The sequence below is a fragment of the Monopterus albus genome, unplaced genomic scaffold (genome assembly GCF_001952655.1).
Source record: "Monopterus albus unplaced genomic scaffold, M_albus_1.0 scaffold406.1, whole genome shotgun sequence".
Classification (NCBI taxonomy): domain Eukaryota; kingdom Metazoa; phylum Chordata; class Actinopteri; order Synbranchiformes; family Synbranchidae; genus Monopterus; species Monopterus albus.
Genome location: NW_018128286.1, coordinates 85,139 through 92,228, shown reverse-complemented (window position 1 = coordinate 92,228; position 7,090 = coordinate 85,139).

The window sequence follows — 7,090 nt, the reverse complement described above, 5'->3', positions numbered from 1 at the left end:
CCCCGATAGCTCAGTTTGGCCGGATGGCCAGCTCTAGGAAGGGTTCTGGTCGTCCCAAACGTCTTCCATTTATGGATTATGGAGGCCACTGTGCTCTTAGGAACCTTAAGTGCAGCAGAAATTTTTTTGTAACCTTGGCCAGATCTGTGCCTTGCCACAATTCTGTCTCTGAGCTCTTCAGGCAGTTCCTTTGACCTCATGATTCTCATTTGCTCTGACATGCACTGTGAGCTGTAGGGTCTTATATAGACAGGTGTGTGGCTTTTCCTAATCACGTCCAATCAGTATAATCAAACACAGCTGGACTCAAATGAAGGTGTAGAACCATCTCTGGGATGATCAGAAGAAATGGACAGCACCTAAGTTAAATATATGAGTGTCACAGCAAAGGGTCTGAATACTTATGACCATGTGATATTTCAGTTTTTCTTTTTTAATAAATCTGCAAAAATGTCAAAACTTCTGTGTTTTTCTGTCAATATGGGGTGCTGTGTGTACATTAATGAGGAAAAAAATGAACTTAAATGATTTTAGCATATGGCTGCAATATAACAAAGAGTGAAAAATTTAAGGGGGTCTGAATACTTTCCATACCCACTGTATATACGCACAGCAATCCATGTTGCTAACTATTGCTGCAGTTAATGTGTATTGGACTGACAGGCTGTTTGGGATAAATGAGGACAGAGTGCATCAACAGTTGAATGATCAAATGCAAACAAATAATACAAGGAGAAAATTCATTTTGTGTTCTGTCTGCACAATGAGCTACTTTCAAAAACACATTAAAGTTCAGTCACAAAGACAAACTGAGACAAATCTTTTGGGTGTCTTTTGAATCCTAAATTATATTTCCCATTGCAGTGACATGTAGAGCAGCTGATAGACCTTCCCTCCCTCTGCCTAATCATTTTGATAGCCTGACTTCACACCACGTTCTAGCACATATAGCCAGCTGGGATATCCATTCAAACAATCATCAGAAGCGTCTCACAAAGTGTGCTTGTTTGTGTGCATGTAAATAAATAACCATATTCACTATCAACTCTTGTATTGGCCCCATGACAAATTTACTGTAAAATCAAGCAAGAATGCTCCCAGGTCGGTCACAATAAAGCTAGCAAATTGCATCTCGATGCAAACATCCCAATAAAAAATCTCATTTCACCCCAAATAAACCACAGGTTCCATTGATTGCAAACCACCACTGTTTTCATATCAAGCAAATCAAAAGATATGACAGCCCCCCTCCCCTCGCTTACAACCAAAACACAGCATGGCCCCTCAGTTAATAGGCCTCTTTCATGCATTTGAGCATGCCATGCAAATTAGGGAAGGACAGAGATGAGCCTTGCTATTCTTCTTCTACTGTTTTCCAGCATCATTGCAGGGTTAGAGCCTGATGAGAACCAATCACTTTAACATAATATTTGCTTGCATGTGGATCACCAACTTCCACAGGCATGGCACTGGGATGGGGCATGACAGCATAAGTGGAGGACCATCTCTCCATTCCCTTACTTTCTACTTTAGGGTATATAGTAGTAGGTTTAGAAAAGAGGTGAACGAAATAGAGCTGGAAGGAAGGGAAGGAGGTAAGGGAGTAAAAAGAGAAACACAGGTAAGAATAATCAGGATAAGAAGTAGCAGATTAAGCCTTTATGAAGTTTTGGGGCTTTCTTTATATTTGTGCCAAAAAAAGATTCTGTGCTTTGCAACTTCAAAAGAAGCACTGGTGTTTTGCGAAACTTATAGCAGACCTTCAAGAATGGGACTTTGCTGATTGTAACTGTTTCATGTGTACAACATAAGTCCAAGACGTGTGCACTTTATTATAAAATCTGTAATACACAGAAGTACCACATTAAATGTAGTGTTACTACACAAGTAAGCCACAGTAAGATAATTATTAAATGCAATGAACAAAAGCCTACATTCATATACTAGGGCCCTGCACTCATTTACTGAATGGATGGACCTGGGTGCTTGGTGTAGACTTGAGTTATGTACTGTGGTTTGGGGGGAGGCTTTGGAGATCTCTTGGGTACCAGTGGACCCCCTTCATAAAGGGAGATGGAGGGAAGAGAATTAGTGCTGTTAAATATTTAAAAACTCAGTATACAGTCATGGTAAAAAATATTGGCACCCCTGCATTTCTGTCAGATACTTCAGTTCTCACAGAAAATTGTTGCACTCACAAATTCATGTGTATTTCTTTTGTTTGCAATGTTCCATTGTGGTGTTCCACCACAAAAAAAGTCTAATCTAACCCATTCCACACAGAACTCCAAAAATATACTGGACAGAATTGCTGACACCCTCAACCTAATATTTGGTAGCACACCCTTTGAACAAAATAACTGAAATCAGACATTTCCTCTAACCATCAATGAGTTTCTTCCACCTCTCTACTGGAATTTTGGACCACTCTTCTTTCTCAGACTTGAAAGGTTCTTTCTCCCAGCTGCTGTTTTGAGACCTGTCCACAGGTGCTCTGGAAGATTTAGATTTGAATTCATTGCTGGCCACTTCAAAACTTTCCAGGTGTACCCCAGAATTCATGGGTAGTCTTCAGATTTCAAAATTCAATACACACAATGAGGACATATCCTGTCTGAAGCAGCAGAACAACCCCAAAAGACCACTGAACCTCTGCCATGTGTGACTGTAGGGACCATGTTCTTTTCTTTGAAGGCCTCATTTCATTTTCTGAAAACAGTAGAATGATGTGCTCGACCAAAAAGCTCTAGTTTAATCTCACCTGTCCACAGAACATTCTCTCAGAAGGATTATAAATTTCTCAGGTAAATTTTGTCAATCTCTAATCTGGCTTTTTTATGTTTCTGTGTCAGCAGAGGGGGCCCCTTGGGTCTCCTACCATAGTGTCCCTTGTCATTCAGATGGCGACACATAGTGTGAGCTGACACGGTTGCACCATGGACTTGTAGCCTTGAGACTGTCCATGCTTTTCCACTATTGTGGTTCTCACATCCTCAGACAATTCTTTGCTCTTCTTTCATTTCTCCATGCTCAGTGTGGTCCACATGACACAAAGGTTGAGTCAACTTTTTCTCTATTTTAACTGGTTGCCAGTGTGATTTCTGTATCACCAGCACCTGTTGATTGCTACAGGTGAGTTTCATTACAAAATAAATGAACATCACATGCTTGAAATATAACAGTTTCTAATGATTTTGAAAAAGGTGTCAATAATTTTGTCCAGTTTTTGGAGTTTTGTGTGGAATGGACCAGATTTGGCTTTTTTGTGTTGTTCCCATGCAAACAAAAGAAATAAACATCAGAATACCAAAGAATTTGTGATTGCAGCTTGGAGAAGTGGTGCATTATCTGACAGAAATGCAGGTGGGCCATTATTTTTAGCCATGACTGTATATAATAGTATATATAACAGGTTCATTATGACTCAAGTTTACGCTGGTACATACTCACACCATGAAACTGCCATATGTTGCACGTGAAAGTCTAAGACTGACAAAGGCTTTCACATTCTCCTGTCTACTCACCTTTTACATGATGTCAAACTAACTACCAGCTATATAAATTAAAGCATTTCAACCATAAGCAGTGTTAAAAACTTACAAGTACTGTTTTAAAAAGTTTCGCTTTAAGCAGCACAGCAGGAGATACGTTTTACCCTCAAGTCTTACTGTAGCTGTACGTGCTGCTGCTGGCACAGTTCAGTACATCAGTATCAGTAAAACTCGTTCAGTCATTCAAAATCACCCTGCTGATGCTGGTCTCACAACTTGTACAGACTCGTTCTGTCTTGATACCTCTCATACGTGCTGATGGGGATGGGTATGAGCTCTCATTCAAATTAATTCTGCTGATGCTAGTATGAGCTGTCGCACTAAACTTGCTCTCCCTCCACAGTTCCATATGTACTGATACTGCATGCACCAGAGTCACAGTAGAATAGATTCAAAGTCGTTAGCCATTAGCCTTAGCTTGTTAGCATGTGGCTATTGTTTACCGCAATTTCAGCTGTATGTGTTTGCTTCAGAAACTGTTCAGAATTACACCTATACCATACACACAGCTTTTGATATAATCAATGGATTTTTTAAAATACATGATAAAATCTGATATATTATAAAGTTAAATATAATAAGCTACTATTACACAACATAAGATATAAATATGTTGGTGAAGTGCAGCTTATCCACTTGAAATGTGCCTATTTACAAAATATGTATGTACTGTTCATACTGTTGTTCATTCATAGATTAGATTAGCAAACTAAACAGAAGTAATGGTAAATGTAATATGTAACCGGCGGGTTGGCCACGCCTACACCGCCTGGTGAGTAATTTGTCGGAATGATTATGGCTATAAATAACACCTGGGGAGATGCTGTTGCGATAAGCAATTTCCTTGCTGGTCGCTGCCGTAACTGGTTTGAAGTGAGTCTCCCTCCATTGATCTGTGTCCTGCTTTTCCTTTAAGGAATGTTCAACGGACTGGTCATAGCTCGGATCTGTTGCAGTGTACAGTGCTTAATCAGGTTGGTTTGGTTGTAGACTGTTTTTAGGGGATTACTGCATGCTCTTTGGGAGTGATAATTGATGCAAGCGTGATCCAGCAGAAGTTGGTGTCCATCACACATGCTGTGCCAGGGTAACGTGCTGCCAAGGTAACCTGTAGCGCTGTTGGTTTTAATTGTTTTGATGGTTTTATGCTATTTATTAACAGTGGCTTTATTTGTTGCAGGGGTGATAGCCACTGCTGTTTTGCTTATGTAATGTTTTGCTTTGTTTGCTTTTATGTTAAGAGGTTTACCTAGCATTATGTTCCCTATTTATTGTATTGTTTCCAAATAGGGTTTAGTCAATTTTATGGTGTGAACAGTGTGTGAATGGTTTTATGCACAGAGAGGCAATGCCCTCTTATATTTGGTTGGTTGATGTGTGATTAATTGATTTGTGGTGTTTATTTAATGGTGCCTTTTAACCTGTTGATTCTGACCATTTTATTCCTGTTCTGCACTGTATTTATTGAGTGGGTGGAAACTTCTCCTTAAAGGTAGCATTTTAGCTTCTGGGGTTAGGCTTCTTAAAATATTTTCACTGTTAAATTATACATTGACTTAAATAAAGTTTTTTTTATTTGTGTGAATAACTCCAATGTCTCCGTGTTTGCAGATTTATCTGGGGGGTAGCAGCTCAGTACTAGTGAAGTTTGCATGAATTTGACCTCTGAAAACAGGAGGGGTGTTATTCTTGGGGAACTACTAAAAGTTACTACGGTCTGAGTTGTCTAGGCCTGTATATTGGCCCAGTCACAAACATAACAAAGTTGTCAATCTGTAAATTTTATATTTATGCCAATATCAAAAGGTAAGCTTGTATGGAAGAATGAAACACATAAAAGCAATTTGAATTAATCCAATATTAGAGAGAACATTTGCATGTATGAATTTAATTATAGTATTTCTTGCCTTACTGTTAACTGAAAAATGTCAATGAGGATGAAACACTGGGAACAGTGGTTACATACAGTAACCCAAGCTTCTACAAGCGTAGCCCTCTGTCACTATTGGGGGTTTATCCCTTGTGCTTGCACAGTCCTAAAGAGATTTCTTTCACGCCCTGTGCCCGGTACTGGGCTGTCCCCACTCAGGTCCACTGTGGTGGCATAAATGCCAATGTGAACTGAGTTCAGCTCCCTATGCCAACGCTTTTTTGTCAGCTGGTGGGGGTAGAGACAGCTTAAAGGGCTACGCCTATAATGATAAACACTTGGGTTACTGTACATAACCATCGTTCTACTTCATATAGGCTTCACCCTCTAAGAGCTGTCGCTATTGGGATAAAAGCACAACTGGATGTATTCAATGCCCCGTTGGCTCACCACCACCCAAGAGCATTATAAACAACATCTCAGCTTGACAATATATCCTACAATATCAGTCCAAAACAACATGCTTTCTCCTGCATCAGGCCTTGACTGAGAAGCAGGTACAATCATGCCCATATATGTAACACCTGTCTGCCACTGTGAGAAGGCAGAATGGATATTCTGTTTATCAGGGGAGGATAAGTGCAGGGAAGGGTGCATATTGAGCGTGTGAGCCTGACAAACACAGATAACACTTTGAGTTGTGAGAGCATACAGATGTAGGTATGCATAATAAGTCAGATGCTCTTATTGCGTTGCTGTTCTCTTATTTTTTTTTTTTTTTTAAAGAATAACTAAAATGCATTTGCTATGAAAAATGCGTGTGGATGCAATGTGCTGAAGGATTGCCCTGAAAATGCTGAACATTTTGACACCTGAAAGGTATATCTACCTGGAAAGTATGCTGAAGTACAGTTTTCCCATTAATTTGAATGGGGGGAAAATTATTAAAATAAAGCTAAATATTTCAGAAGTGTGATGTGTATAAAAATTCTGAATAGAAGCATGAATGTCCTGGGAGACTTGAACATTTTGATACCTGAAATACCTGAAAGTATGCCTAAGTAAAATTTCCTCATTCATTTGAAAGGGGCACACTTTTCAGAATAAAACTAAATATTTTAAAAGTGTGATGTTTTGAAAAATTGTTAATAGAAGCATGAATGTCATTGAGCAGCTGATAATTTTGATACCTGAAATAGCTGAATGTATGCTGAATTTGAATATTCTGAATAATTTGAATGGGGCATAACTTTCAAAATAAAGCTAAATATTTCAAAAGGTATAAGGTTTAGAAAAACCCCGAAGAGAAGCACGAATGTCTTTGAGGAGCTGAACATTTTGCTACCTGAAAGTATGCTGAAGTAGAATTCCCGTTCATCTGAATGGGGTAAGATTTTCTAAATAAACCTAAATATTTCAAAGGTATAAGGTTTAGAAAAATCCCATTCATCTGAATGGGGCAAGATTGTCAAAGCTAAATATTTCTAAAGTATGAAGTTTAGAAATGATTGTCCTTGAAGAGCTGAACATTTTGATACCTGAATGGCTTTGCTAGCTGAAAGTATGCTGAACTTATTAAAGATGAGAAAATAGTACAATAGGACCCCACAAACTAGGTAAAACAAGTAGGTGTGAATGTGTGTGTGGGCGGGGGGAGGGGGGTGATAGA